The 25890-nt window shown below is 39.6% G+C and overlaps 1 long non-coding RNA gene across 1 annotated transcript in view; it reads left to right on the forward strand.

Annotated features, from left to right (window-relative positions):
• LOC121823975 (uncharacterized) overlaps positions 1–20659 on the forward strand; it is a 39563-nt gene extending 18904 nt beyond the window's left edge. The window contains exons 3-5 of the long non-coding RNA XR_013046113.1: positions 9156–9264; positions 11832–11905; positions 19762–20659. This is a non-coding gene — a long non-coding RNA (uncharacterized LOC121823975). The remainder of the gene's footprint in view (positions 1–9155; positions 9265–11831; positions 11906–19761) is intronic.
• The last annotated feature ends 5231 nt before the right edge of the window (positions 20660–25890 follow it).

Raw genomic sequence — 25890 nt, forward strand, 5'->3', positions numbered from 1 at the left:
CCCCAGTGTCATTATAGCGTGTATCACAACGGTTCAGGTATGGTCAAGGTAGGTGCTCAAATAGAGGGATTAAGGCAATGTGTCTAGATACACATGCAAGACTATCGTATCTTAAACAGAGGAAAATTCTATTGTTTGCAAAATGAGTGAACATCACAGTATGGGACAGTAACAACAAAAAAGATAAATATCCACTGATCACTCACATTGGGGATAAAAAAAAAAAAAAAGCTCAAACAACAGAATGGTGATCACCAAAAGCTGTGTGAGAGAGAAGTGGGGCATCTTAACCAAATAACACAACACTTTAGTTCGGTAGCAGAAATTATCTCTAGTGGCCCACTGCACAGCCTGGTCACTAAAAACAGTACACCACGTCCTTCAAAATTGCTAAGAGACCGTATGATTGTAATTGCTTTCACTACAAAAGAACGTATATGAAGCAGCGAAGGCTTTGATAACTAGTTTGAGGTCATCATTCTATAGTATAAAATATATCAAGATTTAGTAACACACAAATACATACAACAATTTGTTAATTAAAAATAAACTTATAATTAAAAGTATAACTTAAATTCTTGAGAATTGGTGTTTTCATAGCCCCACACAATCATCATGGCTACCTCCTTCTGCAAACAATATCATCCTGGCCATGGAGCTCTTCACCTTGTTCTTGAATTCTGGGAGTGCAGATTCCATGTCACGGACAGCTATGTTTCCCTGTTAGAACATGGTGGCTATGTGGTACTTAGACATGTGCCGCTTGCTAGGTCCAGGTATTGGTTACCTGTCTAACATGTCAAGCCCCAAATAAAGGAATGGTATTGTAGTAATGGGAGGATGTAAACATTCCTTCGCTCGCTGCCACATGCTGTGAAGTAGAACCATCACTGTCCTCTCTGCCAGCAGACCTGGGTGGTCTAAAACACTGACAAATGAAATGCCTGGGCAGTTTGAAACCCTGCTGGAGACTGGTCTTCAATACCAGGTAATGGCTAGAACATTTCAGGGGACTGAGGCTTCAAACAGAAAGTGCAGGGTCTGTGGTCTTTCGAGACTCCGAGGCATGGTTTAGAATGCTGTCAGCATGATTTCTTGCAACTTCTCTACAATTAAGAAAATAATCTGTTCAAGTGTTTTCCCCTCTACCTCTTTGGTGTCATAGGCATGTCTTAGAAGTGAAGTACTGTTTACAGGGAGGGAACACTGGCAGATGGAATGACCTTATCATTTACTGATCTGTGTATAAGGGGCTCTGAGTTGCAATCACAGGAGAACATCTGCACGCTTACACTTGGCTTGCTTTCTTTGTTTCCTTCCTTCCTTCCTTCCTTCCTTCCTTCCTTCCTTCCTTCCTTCCTTCCCTCCCTCCCTCTCTCTCTCTCTCTCTCTCTCTCTCTCTCTTTCTCTCTCTCTCTTCTTTCTTTCTTTTTTAAGAATGTTACAGTAACAAATAAAATGAAGTTTAACCCCACCCCCAAGGACAAAAAGATTTGGTGTTCTTTTTTGAGTTATTCTGTAAAAAGGAACTGAAAAAAAAAACTGTCAAATGATGACAAAAACTAATCAGTGTAAAAAGAAATCCCAAATAACTGAACGGTTTAAGTTATAACTGCAGATAAATCCAAAGATGTAAGTATAATGCCTTCATTGTGATTAATTTTAAAACAAACATGTGGAACTTTAATGCATTTATTTATTTTGTTTTGTTTTTTCTTTTGTTTTGTTTGAGACAAGGTCTCACTATGTAGCTCTCACTAGCCTAAAACTCACTATGTAGACCAGGCTGTCTGCAAACTCACAAACATCAGTCTGCCTCTGCCTCTTCAGTGCTGGCATTAAAGGCATGCCTCACTATGCCTGCAGTATATGGGAATTTTAAAAGAAAAATAACATACCAATATTAACTAAAAATTAGAAATTCTGGACATATTTATACATAATTTCAAATAATCTTCATAGCAATGTTACCAAACTGAAAAAGCCAGGTAATGCTTAGTTTATTAAAAACACACCAGAAAATGAAAAGAAAGCTTTCACCACACTGTATGTGGCAAGCATGTTGTGGCCCGCAAACCACAGAGAACCACAAGGTCACAGGGAAATAGGCAGCTCTACTTCAAAACACAGGTGGAGATAACGAGTGTGAAATACTAACAAAGAAACATTAGCATCTGTAACATCACGCCTATCTGTCTAGATTAAAATTTAAACTGCACAGACCCATAAAGTAGTGACAACCCATGAGAAAATGCAAACAAGACATAATTTACCATTCTTTGTTTTGCAAAAATGTTACTTTGTCATTAGAAATAAATGTTAACAATAAGGTAATAAAAAGTTATCCATCTTACGTTAAAAATTGTCAAAGTAGCCGGGCGGTGGTGGCGCACGCCTTTAATCCCAGCACTCGGGAGGCAGAGCCAGGCGGATCTCTGTGAGTTCGAGGCCAGCCTGGGCTACCAAGTGAGCTCCAGGAAAGGCGCAAAGCTACACAGAGAAACCCTGTCTCGAAAAACCAAAAAAAAAAAAAAAATTGTCAAAGTAATTTTGGGAATATTTTGACAGTGCTTAATACCAAATTAAGGTGTTTTTAGCCTCTGTCCACAAGTCCTACTTCTCAGAAGCTGCATAAGGCTTTGTCTTACATAATTGCACAAAGAATTAATATGTCAAGAATACTTACACAACATTGTTGTATGAAGCAAAACTAACTTCTGTCATTATGAGATGAACTTAATTATGATTAAGATTATGCTCTATGTATAGTATAAAATTATGACCTATTTATACAATAGTTTAGAGTAATATAGTGCCATTTAAAATAATATACCATTAGTATACTACATATAATAGAAACAACAGTGAGTAAAAATTAAGATTTTATAAATATATGCCCAAAAACATATGTAAATGCTTTTACTATGAACTATTACAAATTTACTAGAGAATTCTGGGTTCACCTTGTGTTGTTGATTTTTTTTAACTCTTTTTATTCCTCACTCTTTTATGAGCCTGCTACTCACCTTCCAAATAAATCAAACACGGAAGCTTATTCTTACTTATAAATGCCCAGCCTTAGCTTGGCTTCTTTTTTTTTTTTTTTAAAGATTTATTTATTTATTATGTACATAGAAGAGGGTGCCAGATCTTATTACAGATGGTTGTGAGCCACCATGTGGGTGCTGGGAATTGAACTCAGGACCCCTGGAAGAGCAATCGGTGCTCTTAACCTCTGAGCCATCTCTCCAGCCCAGCTTGGCTTATTTCTAGCCAGTTTTTCTTAGCTTACATTATCCCATCTACCTTTTGCCTCTGGGCTTTTATCTTTCTCTATTCTATATACCTTTCTTTACTTCTTACTCCATGGCTTGCTGTCTAGCTGGGTGGCTGGCCCCCGGAGTCCTCTTTCTCTTGTTCCTAGATCTTTCTCTCCCCAGATTTTTCTCCTATTTATTCTCTCTGTCTGCCAGCTCCACTTATCCTTTCTCCTGCCTCACTATTGTCCATTCAGCTCTTTATTAGACCAATTGTTTTATATCATTAAAAAATGTTCCACAGCATAAACAAATGCAACACATCTTAAAATAATATTCTACCACAACCTTATATTGCTTTTTTTTTTGATGACTAAAATAGTAATAGCAACATTCTGCTATACAAAGGGCAAAACCAGACTGTGTTCTTTAAGAATAAAGAAATTCAAGAGTTAAGTGTTATATATGACTTGGCTTTTGACCTGGTAACCATTTCCAAATCATGAGAAAAAGAGGGAGAGGTCCTACAGAGTACCATTCTCAGTGAACTGATCAGTCAAAATGCTGATTTTGGTGACCACAGCTATTGTTCAAGTTGAATGGACACTCTATAGTAGGAAGTGGGACTCTTGAGAAATGAATAGGTCATAAGAACTCACTCTCACTTGGTGATGGGTGCTGCTCACAACAGACAAATATGATTTTAAGCTGTCTTTCTTTGGCTTTCTAGAGCATTCAATGTCCAAGTTATCATCTGGTGAGTGGAAACCAGATGTTTACCAGACAGCAAGCTTTGTGTTTTGGTTTGGACTTCCAGTTCTCTAGAAATATAAGAAAAAATCCATTCTATAAATAGATGAGCATATCTTGGGTAGTCTATGATAGTAGCGCAAAAGAGATTGAGACACCTGGGAACACCATGAAAATACATGGCATCCACACTACTGGCAAGTTCAACAGTGGCTGTCCTCTGTAGACAAGAGACAGCATGGAGAGCATTTTAATAACTTGAGTCACTGACAGCATTGGAAATAACACTAGGAAACAAAGGCCAGTAAGTGAAGCACAGCCATAGAGCAAGGGTTATAGTCATGATTACCAAGGTGGAAGTGGTACCCAGTGGGGTCCAGGGCAGGATTATAGAGGTAGATAATAGAACACAGATTCCCTACTGCCAAATAGACCAACGGTCAATGAAGGAGATGCAGGTCTATTCCAGATGGAAAACTTAGAGCAGTTTCAGTAAAAGTCACAATTTCTCTTTTAGTTTCCAGACATGATCCAGTTTGCACATTCCATAGTCATTAAGAGGTGATGTAGTATCTGAGAGGGAGGGCCTTGTTTAGACTACAGCAACTATGTGCAGTAACGAGTCCTCAGCCCTTTTCCAAGGGCACTTTTGTCTACTTACTCACACAGCTGTGTAGTCAGGGGAGGATGGAGAGGATACTCAGACATTTGCAAACTATCGTAGGAATAATCTGAGTTGGCACTGATATCATCAAGGAGACTTGATATGGCTTCCTTGTTTGAAAGGCAGTATGGCATCCAGGAAAAGAATAGCTCAGGTGTGAATTACAGTAGGCTCACCAAATGCAAAGGTATGTTTGGGAATTATTTCTGTGATCCACAATGTATAATTGTCATTAGTGTGCTTGACATTTTATACAATCCTCAAACAGATCTTCTTTGTGCAAGCAAGAGGCATTGTACTAGAGAATCCAAATGGAAGGATCATATTAATGCATCATACTGTAAAGAAAATACTAGTAAGTTTGTAGCATGAGTTAGTTCTGCCTTCTAGAAACTACAAGATACAGATAGAATGATCACCATCACATGTCCATTTAATCTGCCAATCTGGTTCCAGAAAATGGTGAATAGACCCTGGAATGTGAATACAGACATTCTTATGAAGTAGCAGTCACTGTGATAGCAGATGCAGTGTCTCTACTAAATCAGATTAACATTGTTTATTAAACACACAGTTTGTGGCTTTTGATTTGTACCCTTCTTTAAATTAGAAAGGACAGAAGCACCTCACATTTACATGAAATAATATGTATTTAGAATTAACCCTACAACTGTATTCATTCCCACCTCTCTAGCACAATATAGCACAACAAAAATCTGGATTGTCAGGTATTCTGCTGAGTACCAATTTGAGGTAAGCCATTGATGGCATTACAATGTAAACTGCAGAAGAAAAAAATTGTGATCATTACTTTTGTATTTTATAAAATGTGTATGGGGGCATAAGAGAGGATGGAAAAAGAGAGGGAGATGGGCAGGGGAAGGAGGAGACAGAGAAAGAGAGAGGCGTTTAAAGGATGCAATAATTTTTAATAGGTATGCTCTAGGACATTCACTCAATAAAGTAAAAGAATGAGTCTTGCAGCCTCTACCACAATGAAGGAAATGCATCACTCTACAGACAAATATGTCTGACCTGTATGCCCCATGGAGGAGAACTGGCAGTGCCAATACTTGATCAAGAGTAGGCTCACGGGATGAAAAAGACGCTGTAGTGAGCCTACACTTAGGCTATATGATTTGCCAACCCCAGTGGGTTGCAGAAATTTGTGAAGGGAAAACAGTCCATGTAGAGTTTGTGGCAAACTTCTCTGTGAGAATTTCAACAAAGATTCATGAGATTCTGCAGAAGAGCCTGTCCTCTGCAATGAAATTTTAACATCTTTTAAGAAATAACCACAGGCATGTCAGTCGGCCCTGGTGGAAATGGAGTACCTGATTATGGAGGAATAAGTCTGTGGCCCAAACTACTCATCAGGTACTGAACTTGTTGGATGTGCTACAGTATAAGTAGAGTAGACAGCAAAAATTCATAACTTGAAAGTCATATATTTGGGGTGACCCTCAAGCAACAGTAAGGAACACAACTTTATTTCAGTTCATACTTTCTGGAGAGAACTGGAAGGATGCACAGAGACACAGAGTGGTGTTTATTATGGGAGTTGGCTCACTTCTTTATGGAGAAGCGCTGTGATGGGCCACCTGAGAGCTGGAGAACCAGAAATACTAGTGGTCTGGCTTAGCCCAAGTCTACAGAAGGCGTCAAAGCCAAGGGAGTTGAGATATGAGTCTTAGCTCTTGGTTGACAAGCCAAGAAGAGATGTTCCATCACTGGTATGAGCTCTGGAGCCTAAAGGTAAAGCAAATCTGGAGTCATTCTGAGTGAGAAGAATTGGAAAAGGCAGCCAGGCAGGATGAGACAGGAAGAGACTTTTCTTCCTCCTCGTTTTGCTCCACCTGGTCTCCCATATTACTGGACGGTGCTCCATTGCTTTGAGGGTGGGTCTTTCAAAGTGAGTTCACCAACTGACCCACCAGTCACTTCTGCAAATACTTAATAAAGCACCCCAGAGGCAGCCCAGTTATTCTAACCTAAAGCAAAATCATACAGATTACAGCAGAAGATAAAGGTGCATTGAGGAATGGAGAGAAAATAATGCTTTCCCAGCTATCTGAGTGTCTCTTAATTCAGTCAAAATGATGTTTACACTGCATGGAATGCAGCACAATCCCCACGGCATCCACAACTGAAGAAACAACGAAATGAAGGTGCTCTTCCTAATACCCTACTTCATAATTCTACCCACACAAACAGGCTGGCCCCCTCTCCAAGTATTGTAAAGTTAGCCTTTTCTAATCATTCAAGTAGGAAAACGAATAAAGGAAGTAGATCAATGGGAGTTATTTTGCCCAGTCACCTGCGTGCATAAATGCTCACGATCAGGAAACATTTTAACAAAACCATCTCATTTGACAAAAGAACTGAACGAATTTCTGCAAATTTCAGGAGTTGAGTTGGGATGTAAAAAGATGAGAACGGGCTTCCTGCTTGAAACTGCGAATGCCGCTTACCCTAGAAATTTCTACATCTCAAACAAGTGCTCAAGTGCTCAACGTTCCAAGCTGCAGCAATTTTCTGTTTTGGTTCAATCTGACTTCCTAAGGAGTGCTATTAACCCAGCAATTCGGTGACACCACAATGCTCTCTGTGGCACAAAACAGATCCCAGCAATTGACCAAAGGGTTTGCTCATTGGGTTGTATTTTCAAAAGTGAAAATGATCAGTTTAAGTGTTTCCCCTCAGCATAATACACACCAGACAAGATCCAGAAAGAACCCGAAATGACAGTCCAGTTAGTGTTCTGTTTCACGGTGCTGTTAAAAAGTCATGCACATTCTACACATGGGTTTTGTTGTTAATAGCACGATTCGTTGTTTGCTGAGTGCTGACAGTGAGCAGGAACAGCCCTTAGGCGGCCGGCAAATGCTGAATTAACTACACCAGTTAGTGTGAGGCTTTGGGGCTTGTTTCCAGCTCTCCATTTTCCCTCTTTTTCTTTTCATTTCCTCCTCTTTATTCTTGCAGGATGCCCTGGACACTGGAAGAACATTACTGTGACTTTTTTTTTTATAGTTACCACAGCTAGTATACGTTTAAAAATTCTGCTGCAAATATAGGAAGACTTTTAATACAGCTTAGGCATGTTACCCAAAGTCCCCAGTGGCGTTTCACAGAAAGAATTTGAAATTAAATTGATACATATTTGCACTGTAGTAAAGTATTTTGTTGCTAATTTACTGTGTTTCAATTTTTTTCCATGAGAGGGCCAATGACACAAAAAAAAGTAAAGAAAGAAAACGTACCTGTTAATTACACATCATTTATTTGCAAGAGTTTGATATCTTTGATTTACCAAAGTCACTGCACTGTATTTAAGAATTTATAAATAGATACTGTTATGCAGCCAATTTACTGGTGAGTGTCTTAAAATTACTTTAAGAGTAATACCCAGTACACTTACAGTTATGTTTCTATTTTAAATAAATCTTGTATTTAAGCACATAAATATAGCATAGAATTACACATTAAACATTTGGAAATCATGAGTTTAATGGGCTATAAATGACTCATTAGATCAGCAGAAATATATTATTGTCTCCTTCCAAGGGAACACCATCTCAAAAACATTCTAAACAAAATCAAGACTTAGCAAATCTAAGCACGCTTCTGAGATAAAAAAGACCGGTTTATCATCTAGCTTTGATTTCTATGAGTTTATTTATCCTGAGATAACATTTACAAGGCTTTCCAAAAACAGAAAAGCAGAAGTTTCTGTTTCTAATTTGAATAGTCATATGATATGTGACCTTAGTGTAATAAGAGGTGTTCTGGCCAGGGCAGTTTCTTCTATGGATCAAGGGTATTTTTGTTAAATTGTAAAAATTTAAAACAAATGTCTCTCCAAGCAAAAAAATAAAAAAATTAAAAAAAAAACCCTCAAGGGCATCATCAGTCATAACTTTAAAACACATGCCCAAACAATTAACAGCCAAATCATAGTAGGACAAATAGGAGATTTTTCTGAACAATTTGTGGTATTATTTAAAATCTTCCCTTCAAAGGGAATTGTTCTAGAATGACTGATTTTCTTTTTTGCACCTTCACTTAATAAACACTACGGAGTCAATTATGTAAAAGTAAAAATAAGCAAAACAAAGCAGCATTAAGCTATTTTAATAGCTTAAATGACAGAAGAGAAAAAAAAACTAGCTCTTCTATTATATCTAGTGACATTCCTTTGATGTAGTCCAAGACTTGGCTGGTTATTATATCATTCCTTTCTGCACACTCATAAACACACACACACACACACACACACACACACACACACACACACACACGTACAGGGGAGATGAGAGGCGTGCTGTAGTTATGACTTCTTTAAATATTTATGACACAGGAGACGTCTCTGTGCACAACAGCAGAAAAATATCCATGTGATTTGAAAGTCACTGAGAGTGTGTCCCTTAGGAAGGAGAGCCTCGGCGCATCTTCTCACTTGCCTAGTTTTTCCTTCTCCTTAGTTCTACTGGAAGAGTGGAGCGATAAACACTCTGTACAACATCTCTACGTGCCTGAGCCCCTCCAGTCTCAGATGACTTCTTCAGATGTAATTGCAGAGTCAACAAGAAGGTTCATTTTTAAACTCTGTGTGTGTGTGTGTGTGTGTGTGTGTGTGTGTGTGTGTGTGTGTGTGTGTGTGTGTTTCAAATACCCAGGGCTATTTGCAAGGAAGATTTGGCACAAACTTCCAAAAGCAGAATGTGGCTATTCCCACGTCTTACACCATGGTTCCCACTAACTTCTTTCTACCTCTCTTTTAACTGTGGTGGGTGAAAAATGGAAAACGAGATCTGTTTGTAATAATGCATACTATCCTCCCAGTGGTATGTATGACTCTTCATATTCTCTTGATTATTTTTCATTTATACTTCCTGTCCCCTAGATTACTTTAACATCCTTTTGGGTTTTCTTTCAAACACTGTTCTACTTAATACAAAGATCATTTTGAATTAGTAACACTGACATTTTGTCCTACATGGATTTTTTCTTACTTTTGAAATATTTCTTATACTAGGAGCATTTTGTCTTCTTTTTTTTAATAATAGTAACAACAACAATAATAATAATAATAATAAAACTTTTGTTCACACAATATATTTTGGTCATGTTTACTTCTCCCTCAAGTTCCCAACCTCTCTACCCACTGAACTTTATATTCTTTTTCTCTCTACCTCTCTCTTTTTTTTTTAAAAAAAAGGGGGGGGAAAGGGGGACAAAAAAGCAAGAAACAAACAAACAAACAAAAAAGCCCCCATAGAACCACAAAAATGAAAATCAAAACAAACAGGCAAAAGACCATTAGCAAAAACAGCCAAAACAGAGCAAAATGAAACAAAAAGTCCACAAAACACCATTCCATATCCTCTCTCTCTCTCTCTCTCTCTCTCTCTCTCTCTCTCTCTCTCTCTCTCTCTCTCTCTCTCTCTCTCTCTCTCTCTCTGTGTGTGTGTGTGTGTGTGTGTTGGTCAATTGCTCCTGGGCGTGGGATCTGTCCTGGACTGTGGTTGATATAACCAGTCACACTCCATTGGGGAAAACTGATTTTCCCTTTAGCAGTCTCACTTGCAGATAGCTTCCTGATTACGGGTGGGACCGCTAGTCCTCTTCCCACTCTCCGTGTCGGGCCTCTCTCTGCCTTAAATTTGTGCAGGTCTTGCGTGTGCTGCCACAGTCTCTGTGAGTTCATGTGCACAACCGTTCTGCTGTGGAACAGTGCCTGTAAGACACCTTTTCTACATGTCTTCTTATGGTTGTGTAGCTCTACTAAAGCGTAAGGTGACTTTTGTTTGTTTTCTTGATACTGAGTCTTCTAGTTTACTTCCTGTTGCTGTGATAAAATATTCTGACCAAAAGCAACCTGGGAAGAAAAGGTTTATTTTACCTTAGAGGATACAGTCCATCACTGAGGGAAGTCAGGGCTAGCACTGGAGATAGGAACCCAGAGGGAAGAGGCACAGGCCACAGAGGAATGCTGCTTATTGGCTTGCTTCCTCTGACTTGCTCAGCTATTTTTCTCAAATACCTACCCACTGGGATAGTAGCACCCACAGTGGACTAAGCCTTCTTACACCAATTAGCAATTAAGAAAATGCCCACGGACCTGCCTACAGGCCAATCTCATGTGTCAAGTTGACAAAAAACAATGTGGATCAGGTCAACCTCAAACTCACAGAGATACAATTGCCTCTACCTGCTTTATAAAGATTAAAGATGTATGCCATCACACCCAGCTGCTAGATACATGTATAAGCTTTTTTTTTTTTTAATGACAACTATCTTTTCTATGGTGTGTCTAAAAGCTTTCCCAACTAAACATCACTCCAACAGTCCCTCATAATATAATGCTGGGTTTGGTACTGACATATCAGGGAGTCAGCCCTGGTAAAGGCTACATGAACTTTCTTGAGAGAAGCAGATGTTCGGAAGTTTATGAATCTCATCCATCTATGTCACAGTTCATTTGGTCAGACCTACCTTGATCAAGGGCAAGTTTATAGAGAATGAGGCTGGCTGACAGAGTCAGAAGGGGATAGTTTGTATTCCAGAGGAATGAGCACTTCAGGCAGAGCACAAATGTCTTCCATTTTGGATCCACTTCAAGAAGTTTGTATACATCACTCATATACAGGTTTCTTTTCTTCTCACCAGACCTTTAATCAGATTCCCTCCCAGCTTCTTGCAAGTGTGACAAACCATTTATCATTGTTATTAGTCAGGGTAGAAACTTACTTCATGCCTTTCCTTTTTTCAGCCTGAAAGATAAAGATGCATGCTTGCCCCATTCAGCCAGCTGCTTTCAGAGCAGTGTGGCATTGCCACAGCCCACTTGTGGTTAGTTGATGAGGCCAGGGAACGGCATGGAGACCTGTGGGCTGCAAGGAAGTCTAGTCCTCAACTTGTCTTGGAGAATTTCTAGTGAAACAGTAGATAAAGTTTGAGGGAGCAACTTCAGTGGGACAGGAGTGGGCAAGCTCATGTTTTGAGAGAGAACAGTTAGCAAAAGATAGAGCCCTCATGACTCCCTGAGATACCAGCCTGCATATGTACTTTTTATTTCATAAGAGTTTCTGGACTCTGGATTTGTTTCTCCTTCTTTCTCCTCCACTCAAGTCTAACATTCTTCCTTTCTTTTACAGTTTGTTTGCCCACCTTAAAATATCAGCCAATACTTAGAAGCAACTTCTCTAATGCCAGCCTCTGGAGAATGATGGTAAGCAATACAGACCAACTGTTCCTTCTTGATGACCATGCTGTGCCAGCCCAGTGGTTCTCAACCTTCCTAACACTGTGACCTTTGATACAGCTCGAGCGGTGATGGCCCCAACCGTAACATTATTTTGCTATTTCATAACTGTAATTTCGCTACTGTTATGAGTTGTAATGTAAACATTTCGGAGACAGAGCTTTTCCAAAGGGGTCACAAACCACAGGTTGAGAACCACTGTGCTAGGAGGCCTGTTGCCCCAGGCTTTGGTATTCAGTTTCAAGGACCAGCCAGAAGACGAGAGCATGTCAATGTTCTAGAAATCTTAGGGTTGAAATTTCCATGATCTGTCTCCCCACTGTTCCCTTCAGGGCTGAGGTGATACAGGCTCCCTGATGCCTCCTTTAACCTCCACAGGATGGAGGGATAGTTATGTGACTTCCTGTGAGACCAGTTTGAAAAGCTGCCATTGTTTTGAGGAATTCTCAAAAAAGGTCAACTCTTGAATCATCTGGTAAATACTTAGGAAAGATTCATTCTAATGAAAAGCATGTCTTTTCCCCAAACCTAAAGACTCTTAAAAATATTTTGTTTTTACTGGTGGGGAAATATTTGAAAGTGAGATTAGTTAGGGTTTTATTGCTGTGAAGAGGCACCATGACCACAGCAGCTCTTATAAAAGAAAACATTTAATTGTGGGCTGGCTTACAGTTTCAAAGGTTTAGCCTATTATCATCACTGTGGGAAACATGGCGGCATGTGGGCAGACATGGTGCTGGACAGGTAGCTGAGAGTTCCACATCTGGATCCACAGGCAGCAAGAAGTGATTGTCACATTGGGAGCATCTGAGACCTCAAAGCCCATCCCCTAGTGACATACTTCCTCCAGGAAAGCCACATCTATTTCAACAAGGCCACATCCCCTAATAGTGCCACTCTCGATGAGCTGACGGGGCCATTTTCATTTAAACTAGCACATGCCGTGTGTAACTTCACCAGACCCGAGTAACTTGACTGAAGCTCCAGGCTCTGAGTGTTCTAGTCTTTGTTAACATACATCTTGCCAAGGTTATTTGCAGTTTATCAGCACCATTATCAACAGAATGAGAAAATATTATTTTACCTGTCTCTGTGAACTGAATCACCAAAATCTGTGGACCATAGTCATAAGTGGGGAGCAGGGTTTTACCTTGATTTGTTTCAGGTTAAAATGGAAGTTTTCCTTATCACTTAATATAAATAATGAAAACAAAATTATCAAAAAACCATCTGTTGTTTATTGCATATTAGCATCTACCTTTATTCATCAAGAAAAAGACTTCATTTAGACTTGCAGCTAAAGTTGATTAATTGATGAATTGGATGTGGGATGTAACTGCTATTCTGTTGGGCCCACATGTCAAATGCCCAGGTGAGTTAAAAGGTATATTTTTTTTAAAAAGTTACAGGCATTAGTCTTTTGTGATTTCCCCCAGTAATTTTGTTTTATTGTTTTGGCTTTTTATTTGGCACCTCCTCACAATAATCCCTAGTTTGTGCATCAGGAACATCCATGTTAGAGGTCTGATAACTTTATGATATCTGTTTCCTGGTACCCACTCATAACTGGAGGAAAAGCAAAGTGTTATGATGGGTACAGCTATATCTCCATAGAAATCCGCTTTCCCTTAATAAAATGTTGGGCTGTGAGGCTACATCTCCTAGCCAAACTTCCATTTAGAGATGGTTCTATACTTGGATTTTGTTAAATGACTGTGGTCAAGCATGACATACACAACTTGAAGGTGGTTTTGGAAAAGCTATGGACTCCTGACATCCCTCCCACAGACTGGATACAGATAAGGGAGAGATTACATGAGATGGAGAAATCTTACAGAAGAATGATACTGGGTATTGAAGCATAAGGGATACTTGCCTCCCATAAGGGATAGAAGTGTGAAAATGTACCATTGTGTTTAGTCCATTTTGTGTTGTTACCACAGCTACTGATTATATAAGGCAGCTTCTTTGGCTCCCGCCCCCTTCTAGCTGATATTTTTTACTAGCCTGCTAAGAGTAGAGTGGATCCAGGATTTCATGGAGTTGAAGATTCAGATCAATGTGTATTTATGATCATCTTAAGCTATCAAGCCAACACGTCAGGTGCCATGGATTTGGTGTTCTTGGGAATTGATCTTTATTCAGAGCTTTTGCCCCACCTCCCCTCCAAATACCTGAGTATATTCTATTCTATTTGCCAGAACGTTGCAAACCTAGCAAATCCTTGCAGGTTCTCTTCTGAGAGGCAAGGAGAGAAATTTACTTATATACTAATCTTGCCTTCCTCAGACGTTCTGAGGGGGTGTTCAGGTTTAGCTTCACTCTAGGAACCATGGTTGCATACTAAGCTTTGTCTGGGAGTTCGGCAAAAAACAATGGCCCTCTATTAAAATGGATGATGGAAACAAGGGGGTGTTTTGTTTGTTCTCTTTTGTTTTCATATTTCTAGAGCCAGATAAAATATGACTCAGTAAAATTACCTATCCATTCCACTCCTGTAATGTTAAGATACGTTAGTAATAATAAAAAAAAATGCCCAAGTCAGATATAGATATCTTTGTGGTCATGAGAGTTCACTTGACCTGAGCCTAAGTGCTATCCCATCCAGGATGCCAACTACTTATTTGTAGAAGGGAAGTCCTTAAGAGCACCCCATGTGAGCACTTGAGCTTAAATATAAAGATGCTACTCTCTGCAAATGGTTCTTCTGGGCCTGGAATAAAGCTGATTCCAGGGGACGTGAAACAATTCCCTCCAGCAATCCAGTAGACTAATCTTCGGATTTCACTTCTTCCCCAATACTAAAAAACCTATGGGAGGTTCAAGATTATTTTACTTTTTGAAATTTATTATTTAGTTTAAAAGCTTTAAATTGTTTTTAAGAAGATCATATATGAGCACTGTATTGTTATCATTTCCACCCCTCATTTTCCTACCTCCAACTCCTCTTGTACCACCCTACTCCATCTCAAATCCATGACCTTTTCTTTAAATGTTGCTACACACATGTATAAATATAGCCATTTAGTGTTGTCTCTACGTGTTTATGGCTGACCATTTGGCATCAGATAATCTTCCTTCCTTCCTCCCTCCCTCCCTCCCTCCCTCCCTCCCTCCCTCCCTCCCTCCCTCCCTCCCTCCCTCCCTCCCTCCCTCCCTCTTTCTTTCTTTCTTTCTTTCTTTCTTTCTTTCTTTCTTTCTTTCTTTCTTTCTTTCTTTCTTTCTTTCTTTCTCTCTTTCCTTCCCACTGAGTTTAAAAGGTTATTTTGCACATGCGTCCAAAGCTAGCTGCTAGAGCATGAGCAAGCCGTTACACCACTTAAAGACAATGGCTCTCTTGCCCAGCAACCATTAACTGCTAAAGCTCTCCAAAAAAGAGCCAGGCCTCATAAGGCCCTTCTCAAACCATGGCTGAACTTGGGTAGGCCCAGTCCTGTGTAGTTCTTGTGCAGACAACTGTAGAGGCCATGAATTTGTAAATGTAATGGCAGTGTCATACCCAGCAGATAGCTTTCCACGGCCTTCATATTGTCGTGCTGGGAAATACTTTCTTTGCTTCACTTATAGAAGCCTCCTGGGTTTCAATCATACTTTGCTTGAGCTGGAAGTTTTTGAATTTGGTTCTCTGATTGTTTTTGTGTAGGATCATTAGGAACAAGTATGTCATCCCACAAATCTTAAATACCATACAACAAGTACATGGAAAATGAAGATCTGTTTTCAGTGCATCTGTTGTTCCAGGAGACCATAGGCAATAGTGCAGGATCATTAGGAACAAGCATGTCATCCCACAAATCTTAAACACCATACAAAAAATATATGGAAAATGAAGATCTGTTTTTAGTGCATCTGTTGTTCCAGGAGACCATAGGCAATAGTGTAGGATCATTAGGAACAATCATGTCATCCCACAAATCTTAAACACCATACAAAAAGTATATGGAAAATGAAGATCTGTTTTTAGTGCATCTGTTGTTCCAGGAGACCATAGGCAATAATTTAAAGACATTTTGTTGCTATGTGTCACAGACCAGCAGATTCCTACTGATGGAAAGGGAGAGAATGTTCACCCCCTCCAGTTTACACTATGCACAGCAAGCACTTTGGGGTTTTGAGGTTCCTTTGGCCTTAGACAAGTTTGTTAGGGTTCTTGCCCATATCTGCAGAAATATGGCTTTACTTAACAGAAAAAAATTATTGCAATGATGTCATTGTATAGCCTAAAAATTAATGGGAAGGCTGGAATACCAAGCTCTGAACACAGGCAGAGACCATAAGAAACTGGTGCTTAGAGGAGCTGGTTTGGATGCCAGTGAAACTGACTTGGGAAATTAAACAAACTGCTGATGCCTTTGCTACTCATACCCCTGGACTCCTTCAGGCAGAAAGTCTACAGTGCAATTTTTGATTTGAATATTTTGTTCTGCATTTTCCATGTCTAAACATTCTATTTGCTATGCCCAGGACACACATAGACTGAAAACCTGAACTGTTGCAATACTGTAGGAAATCAGAGCAGCCTCTACCTTACCTCAGAATAAATTTTATACTAATAATAGCCATAGAACCATGAACAGAAAAGGTACATGAGTCAGCATCATTCTCCCATCTATGGCAGGATGTGTAACATAGGTAAGGATGTTACCATCTATGGTTTCATTTGATCAAGTATGTAATAAATGTTTTTGAGAATTTAGCAATCCAGGGTATCAAAGACCTGATACTGCAAATAGTGTTAACATTAAGCATCCTCCTATCAGGAGGAAATGTTACTAAATTATAGAATTCAAGAAGCATATAAAGTTATGTCACAACTGACGTGTTGGTCTTCAGGTCAATATCCTTATAGTGATAGCCAGTTGTACTTGGTGGAATTCGCTGAAGGAATTCAGTGAGAAAGTCTGTGCAGAGAGCTCTTGGATCTCAGTTGATATGTTTTAATTTTGGAAGTGGAATATGGAAATGTTTGTGTCAATAATAAGTAAATGTTTAGTAGCAAAGACATTCCTGTGTATCAGATATAAGTGGCATGTGAAAAGCCCCAATGTACTGTTCATGAAAGTGAAGGACATTGTTGGTACATATTTTACTATTCAGAAGATTGGAGAGTTACATTTTTAAAGTTTACTTTTGCTCTCTGTTACTACTGAGAGAATCTTATGTACATAGATGGAACTGAACCCTGTATCAAGTTTTATATCTCATCCAAATAACTGAGATATTTCATGTCTTAATGACCTACACCACACTAAGAGAGAAAACAGAAATCTCACATGACCCTTATTCCCCCAAATGAATGAAAAAAACATTTTTTTCTGGTTGAAATGATGAAGTCACATCATGAAACTTTTCATTTATCAACATTTCCAAAGTCCACTCATCACAACATAGAAGTCAATCCTGAAAGGGCTTTGTTTTACCTTCCCAAAAATTTAAGTGGAACTAAAGAATCCATTTATGTAGACTACTTTCTTTCTCTTTCCTTCTTCTTTCCTAGGTGTGTTACTTTCTTTTACAAATAGTTCCTGTATAGTAAGAATTTAAAAGGCCATCTCCCATCCTACTAAACACACGTTTGTCCCATGTGCTGAGTGAGGCTATTTGGAATTACCTTTAAAAGAAAGGAGGGAGGAGGTGTTTTGTGTATTTGCATATTTAAATCTTATAGGTCTATCGTATCATATGGTGATTAGTGTCGATATGTTTTTGTTTTACAATTGCATGAATGGCACAAAAAAACTAGCTGCGATTCTTCCTAGAGAGTAGAATTGTGACACAATGGAAGGAGTTTGGGCAAATTAACTGTAGCACATGATAATTTAAACACTAGAACTGTAGAAGACACAGGTGCTCCGATGGCATCGATCAGTAGATATTTATGACACTTTGTGAAGCAAAGAGACAAGCATGAGCGGAATGTCAGAGTCATTTAAGTTTGTAGATGTGTGAGGTGACAAGTTCCAGGCAAAGGGGAACAGCGTACACAGTCTTGAAGCAGGAAAGATCATGGTATAAATTAAAAATTAAAGACTCCCAAGGGAGGAATATAATGTGATTTGTCTGAAGAAATGAAAACGCTTGGACCACACAGGTCTTTAGGTTTTGTTAAGGAGTTTAAAGTTGGTCCTAAGAGCACAAGAGAGCCATTGAAGGATTTTAGTTGCAAGGTTTTATTTTCATCTGAGATGGTAGGTCTGGCTACAGAATAAAAATCAGATTGTACAGAGACAACAGGAGAGCAAGAGAGAGGCTATGGAGGAGGTGCAGTTTTTACACTAAGAGTGTAGCGATGAGAGGGTGGAGCTAGGAACTGAGGAAAACAAGCCCATGGCTTGAAGATCAACTGGACAGGACTGGCACCAAAGGTAAATGAGATAAGAGTGACTTCCACGTTCTGGGCATCTGGGTGGATGATGATAACCATACTGAATGTGGAATCTTCAGAAATGGTCTCAACTTCTGAAAACTACAGAATTTAGGTATTTGGACCATCACATAGTTAGCATATTTTATTTCTCTTTTTTATTAAAAATAATTAAAATATAATCACATCACCTCTCCTCTTTTCTTTCTCCCCCCAACCCCTCTCACTCCCTCTGAAATCCATAGCCTCATTTTCTTTATTAGTCTTACATCTGTGTATGAATGCATAAATATATAAATACAATCTGCTGGGTCTCTTTAGTGATGCTTCTGTGTGCATCCCTTCATGACTGCCCACTTGGAAATGGATAATCAATTGGGGGCTCATCTGTGGGCAAGATTGAGTTTCCCTCTTTCAGTAATGTAATGTTGTCTGCAGTTCTTTGTCTGGAGATGGGGCCCCATGAAGTTTCTCCTTTCCGTGTTAGCATGTCGTTTCTAGGAGACACAATCTCACAACAGATCTCCTGGTCCTCTGGCTCTTACAATCCTTCTTTCCCTCTTCCGTGAGGTCTTAAGTACTGCAGTTGTGTTGTTGATGTCTCCATTGGAGCTAAATACCACATGATCAGGTGTTCTCTGCATGTTGACCAGTTCTGGTTTTCCATAATCGTCCCTGTCTGCTGGAAGGGAAGCTTCTTTGATGAAGGATGAGAGCTACATTTTGTGGGTGTAAGAATACGTTTTAGAATGCAGTTAGGAATTATGCCGGTCTTGAAAAGTGGTAAGAGTAGGTTTTCCTCTAAGATCCATGATCTCACTAGACCCGGGTATCATATATATATATGCCAAAACATTATTGCTGCTAATTCAGGTTGCCTCCTTAAGGTTGAAGGCAAGTCCCTATTGCTGAGGACATCACATTCTTCAGACACAGGACTTGGAAGACTAGATCTCTATATAACCTAAAAGCCTCATCTCTGACATTTAGCTTTCACTTATCAGAAGATGCTATGCAAGTTGCCAGTGGAGGGAAGAAATCAATAGTCTCTCCCAACTGTGATGTCTATGAACTACAAACGTGATCAGCAGGACAAGATATCTCTGAAAGTGCAGGAGTGGCTCTTGTATCTTAGTTGCAGCCAACAGCTTTCTAATTGTACTCAAAGCCCAATCCACAGGAGAGAAATCACGCCTGGTACTGGAAACTTAGCCAACATATTTTTCTTTTACTTTTAAAAATTGATTTAATTAGATAAAATCTAAATATTATAACTTCCATTAATGTTAAGTATATGATTTTAGTAAGTCTTGAATAATGTCTATAATCATTTAACCATCGTCAGTACCATGACATAAAGCATTTGCATTACCCAATCACTTACCCCCCTTTGCCATCTATGACCATTGATTCCCTCATCAACCATATTTGAGGATTTTTTCTTTTTTGTCTTTTATAGATTTTCATATAACCTTCACTTAGAATCTGCTCTTGAGAACCACCTGTGTTATTGAATGAACAGTAGTTTACATTCCTTCATGCTGAATAATTTTCCACTACAAGGATGTACAGAAGTCTACTTATCTGCTTTACCAGTTGACGTACAATGTCACTTCTGGTTTTATCTACATGAATAAAAGTAGCATGATTACTCAAGGACACATCATTTTTTTTTACATGTACACTTATTAACTTTTCTCAGATAAGTATCTAGGAACTTATAGAGTAAGATACCCTTACTCTACTTTGGGCTTATGGTTTTATCCTTCTTTTACATATAAAGCATATCTATTATACTCCTTTAATGCTTTTGTTGGCTCGTGTTATTTCTATTGTGTCTGCATCTGTTTTTTACTAATCGACTTTCTTTCTTTTTGTTATTAGGCCATAGCTTTCAATTTTTTGCTTGCATAGAACTTTTTACTGGATGCCAGAGAATGAATTTTTTTGCATTGTTGCTATTTAAAAAAATCATTATTCCTTTATACACGACTAACTTGTTCTAGTAGGCAGTTAAGTTACTTGGAAACAGATGGATCATATTGGGACTTTTAAGGCATTGCTAAAATGGTCACGTCAACCTTAAGGACAAGGCTAACTTAGTCCAATTGCCAAGCAGATGCTTTTCTACACATACTTTCTAATAATCTGTGTAGTTTGAAGCCACTCAACTCTAGTTGAGGTCCACACACTGCCTCAGAGTGCTGTAAGCTCCGAGGTTTCCTGCATTTTCTGGCTCTCTTATCCCAGCCAATGGGCAGTTACTTCAGATACTTGTACAAATCAGGGAACAGATAGCTTCTAGAATTCCAAGCTCTGATATTTCTAGGATCTACTCACAGAATCCATGATATTCTTCCCATACAGGATGCAACTCAATTCTTTTACCTAATGTGTTGGACTTAATAAATCATGTCTGACAGACTATGGGAAAAAATGATGATCATTTCTATTACTAGATTATTTAAGTGCTGGGCCCCTATCTTGAGTGTACTCTTGTTTTCTCTTGAATAACACCTCTGTGGGGAACAAACACCCTCTGGATTAGTCTCCTTCAATTACTATGACCCAGGTCTCTGACCTATAGTTCAATCAGAAAATCTAACCAGTAGCATCCAAATAGGTCCTTAAAAAGACAATGTGAAATACAAGCCTATGCTTTTTAAAATGTATGCGGTTCTGGCTTAATTTACTAGGTAGCGAAAGACAATGAGTATCTTTAAAAGTTCTGATACATTACAAGCAAGCACATTGCTGTAAAAGAAAGGTAAATTCTGAGAATGCCTTTCTAATTGGGAATTGGGCATTGTAAAGAGTATCAATGAGAGTTTAAAGTGCCACAAATAAGCCGTTAAGCTTTATTTTTTAAATGTTTACATTTAGCAGTTTGCTAATATAATACTAATATCTTCTTTGTCCTATGTGTCCAGGATTTTTGTTCATTTGTATATGTGTTGCAAGCATTGTTTACGTGTGTGTGTGTGTGTGTGTGTGTGTGTGTGTGTGTGTGTGTGTTAAGCACTATGTTATGTATTCATGCACACACCTAAACAACAACAACAACAAAACAGAAGATGCCAGATATCTTCATCTATTTCTGTCTGCCTTATTGCTTTGAGACAATAAGAAACTCACCATTGTGGCCAGGCTGCCTGGCCAGCAAGCTTCAAGGATTTGCAATGCTTGGGTTACAGGTATGTAACATAACTATGCCATTTTTTTTTAAACACGGGTGCTGGCTGAAATACAAATTCATATCCTCATGCTTGCACACTAAATGTTTATATCTATTGAGGCATATCCCAGCCCCGTTATCTAGATTCAACCAATGATAAATCTTTTGTAGACACAGTTTAGTATCAAACCGAGAAACTGACGTGACATGGCCCTATTAAATAAACTACAGACCCCTATCTGGTTTACATCAGAGAGAGAGAGAGAGGGAGAGAGAGGGAGAGAGAGAGAGAGGGAGAGAGAGGGAGAGAGAGAGAGAGAGAGAGAGAGAGAGAGAGAGAGAGAGTTTCTGTGCCATTTTTCTACTTTTTGATTTATTTTTAATTTAATTTTTATTTTTTGTATTGAGAATGCCATACATGTACATAACACAATGTGATCATGTACTACAACTATGTGGTTCTTTTCTGCCTCTGCCTTACTCCTTTTTGAACGGAAATACTACAACTGCTACCTCCACTGTTAGTTTGGTATATGAGAGTTGAATAAATTGCTCCTTATGTTTCTCTGGGGTGCACAGAGGAGAGGGCCTGAATTCAATGATTCAATGAGGGCTGTCATATACTCCTGGAAATTAGATGGTGAGATTCTAGGGTAGTCAGAATTGATCATCTCTGGGAGTAGTACTACCCTGGCCCTAATAAATGAAATGAAGAGTAATCAAGGTTGATAACCAGTATCAAGTTTGGGCCTCTCCACGCATGCATGCATGCATGCATGTGCACATACATACACACATATTCCATACACACTGCACACACGCACACACACACACACACACACACACACACACACACACACGCCCAAAAATAGGATCAGTTGTTGCTTGACTTTTCCTGCCTTGCCCACAGTCAGGACAAATCTTTGTCACCCGCCAGTCCCACAGCCGCTCAGACCCAACCAAGTAAACACAGACACTTAAGCTGTTATCCTGGCACTTAAATTGACTATCTTTTTAAATATTAAAATGTGGATTAGCATAGTGATAAGGTGCATAATTCCACCAATACTAATATTATATAGTTGTTCCATTGTCAGACTGCCTAATATTTCGAACAAAAACCAATTTTCTTCCAATGTACACATAAAGCCCATTTTTTTTTTAAATGTGGAAAAAAATTGTCTTTTAAATAGTTTCCTTTATGACTTACCAAATCTGCGTAGAACAGTAGAAATCCCAGTGAATTAAATCTGCGTAGAACAGTAGAAATCCGAGGGGATATTCAAAACAGCCACCTAGTGTCCCAGGTGTAAATCCAAAGAGAAAGAGAGAGAGAGAGAGAGAGAGAGAGAGAGAGAGAGAGAGAGAGAGAGAGAGAGAGAGAGAGAGAGAACAAGAACAAGAAAGCGTAGCTGGCTAAAGTTTAAATGCAGCCACGTTTTCCCTCTTGTGCCGAGTCAAGGCTTGGGTCTGGCTTCCTTAAACTTTGACCACTTGCGTTGGCTTTACAGGCAGGGCCCTGTTCGGCAGGGCAGGTCTGAGTTGTTTGTAGCACCGGCTTTAAGCAAGTTGCTCACAGACCTAGGCCCGGGCCAGAAGCTGCCGCTCGAACGAGGAAGCCGGCAGCTCGGACTAGGTAACCGGCAGCTCGAACTAGGAAGCCGGCCGCCCGGTCTGCCGCCCTTGCGGGAAAGCGGACCCGCCGCCAAGCCAAGTGGTTTTCAATGGATTCTTGTCACGTTGGGCGCCAGATATAGATGTAGCCAACTGTTTTATTAAATAAGAAACACAGAAATAATGCAAAAGAGAAAGCCGAGAGGTCAGAGCTCAGAGCCAAAATCTCACCCTTCCGCCTGCGGTGTCCCTCTTTTGTTAGTCATAACCTTTTGCTTTTTTTTATTAAAATAGAAAAGGGGAAATGTGGTGGTAATCTAATTATACTGAAATATGATTTTGATTGTATGTTAATAAATAAAGTTGTCCGGGGGTCAGAGCTATTAGAGCCATAGCAAGAGTGTGGCGGTGGTGGCACACGCCTTTAATCCCAGAAAGCCAGCCTTTAATCCCAGGGAGTGGTGGTAGAAAGCAAAAAGATATATAAGGCGTGAGGACCAGAAACTAGAAGCATTTGGCTGGTTAAGCTTTCAGGCTTTGGAGCAACACAGTTCAGCTGAGAGCTATTGGGATGAGGACACAGAAGCTTCCAGTCTGAGGAAACAAGACCAGCTGAGGAACTGGTGAGGTGAGATAGCTGTGGCTTGTTCTGTCTCTTTAAATAGACTAACAGACAGGAAAAGGAGCCCTCATTCGGGAAGCTGGGACACCGCAGGCGGAAGGGTGAGATTTTGGCTCTGAGCTCTGACCTCTCGGCTTTCTCTTTTGCATTATTTCTGTGTTTCTTATTTAATAAAACAGTTGGTTACATCTATAATCAGTCTTTTGAGGGTTTGGGGGAGGGATGAGTATAGCTTCCCTATGGAGATAAAATACATGCTTTAAGACAGGAGAAAAATAAATAATTTAAAATATGCATTCAAAAATTCTTTACTATGTTTCCCGTGGAATGTGAGGTGAACAGAGTGATTTCTTTGGTACTTACAGACTATGAGCAACGATGGCTCACCTCTCCTAAGTTATAAAATACTATGGCTCTTCCTTTGGGTAGCCTCTCTCTCAGACCACAAATACACGTGCCCAGCAACCCTCCAGGGAAATTCCTGTAGCAAGCACGGAAGTGCTATTTCCACTTAAGTGTTCTGAAACTATACTCCTGGCCAAGATTTTAACTACAATCTTCTTAGAGACCTCTAGCCAGAAAGACCCAGCTCAACCACTCCTAGATTCCTTAGAAACTCTGAAACTGTAAATGTTTAATGGTTTTAAACTGTTAAGATTGCTACTCGACAATATAGCCGGTGTCCAAAGCCCCTTCTTTTCTGGTATTCTGCTCTGTAAATTCTAGCTGCATCACTTTGTGTTCTAGACTTCAGGGTCTTGTTTGATTCTTTTGTGTTCTGAATATTTACTCCTGGTTGGTGGGCTAAGGAAATGATAGTGCTTATTTCATGTGTTGCTTTCTCTCTTGAGTCACAACTCTAGCCTGGTTTAGTGCCTGAAAACTATTCTTTCACGTCTTTCCTGTTTTCTTTTGCTTATGTAAAAGTGTGTGTGTGTGTGTGTGTGTGTGTGTGTGGTGTGTGTGTGTGGTGTGTGTGTGCACACGCACATGCATACACAGATGCACACATGTCTGCTTGTCTGTGCACACATGCGTCAGAGGACAACTTCGGAAGTTGATTCTGTCCTTCCACCACGAGGATCCAAAGGGTTGGACTCAGGTCCTCAGACTTGGTGGCAGGTGCCTTTCCCTGCTGAACCAGCTCTCTGACCCCATCCTATCCATTTGCTAATTCTTCAAAGTCCAAGTTAAAATATGGTCCATATTTTTCTACCATGGCCAGAAACACTTTTAAGTTGTGATCTCAGTTTAAATGGGAAGAGCTAATACCCTCATGAAACTCAGTAAAAGAGTTCTTCCTCAATATTTTAAGTCTTTTTTTTTTCCTGGAGAGGGAAGTATTTAAGGTTTATGCTGTGAGAACCCCAGTGCCAATGATGAAGAGAATAAGAGAGTTTGAAGGAAGGATAGTCAGCTCTGCATATAGATCATCCAGGTTGTAAAACGCAACATGTGAATGCCTTGTATGCAAGCACAGTTGCCTCTTTCTACTTGCAGTCTGAACCATCTACCTCTCCTCCCTGTGTCCTTGCTCTGAGAGCACAAAAACAGTGCTTGGTTGATTCTATTTACTGCCTGGTGAAATATGGAACAACCTGTCCTAACCAACATATTTCCCAGATGCTTTTTTCTTTCCTCAGAGGTTGCTGATGTACATCTATGCCACAGCCCTCCCCTTTCTTCTCTACTTTACCCACACACTCTTTACCGAGTTCTAAATCAGACTAGTTCTTTCTTCCGTGCTTGCTACAGGAATTTCCCTGTAGGGTTGCTGGGCACACACAGACACACACAGACACATACACACACAGACACACACACACACACACACACACACACACACACACACACACACACAAACACACATCAAACCCACTTTGACCGATACTCATAAAACTCTCTTCTGGTCAGAGCCCAGACATTTCCCACACACCACTTCTCTCTGAGGTTTGTTTTGCTTCCCAGCCAAACATCTCGTGGATAGTGGCAGATCCGCAGCTAGAACTAGTGTTAATTCTGGATCGAGGAGTTGAAATTGGAATAAATAACAACTGGGGACATTTCGTGAGGATTAGAACCATTATTCGGTGTAGCTCATGAAATTAATTAGGATGCTGTGGAGAGATAGGCAAAAGGAATCATGGCTATCTCTCAAAACTTGATAGTGTGGTAGG

Source organism: Peromyscus maniculatus, chromosome 19 (genome assembly GCF_049852395.1).
Source record: "Peromyscus maniculatus bairdii isolate BWxNUB_F1_BW_parent chromosome 19, HU_Pman_BW_mat_3.1, whole genome shotgun sequence".
Lineage (NCBI taxonomy): Eukaryota > Metazoa > Chordata > Mammalia > Rodentia > Cricetidae > Peromyscus > Peromyscus maniculatus.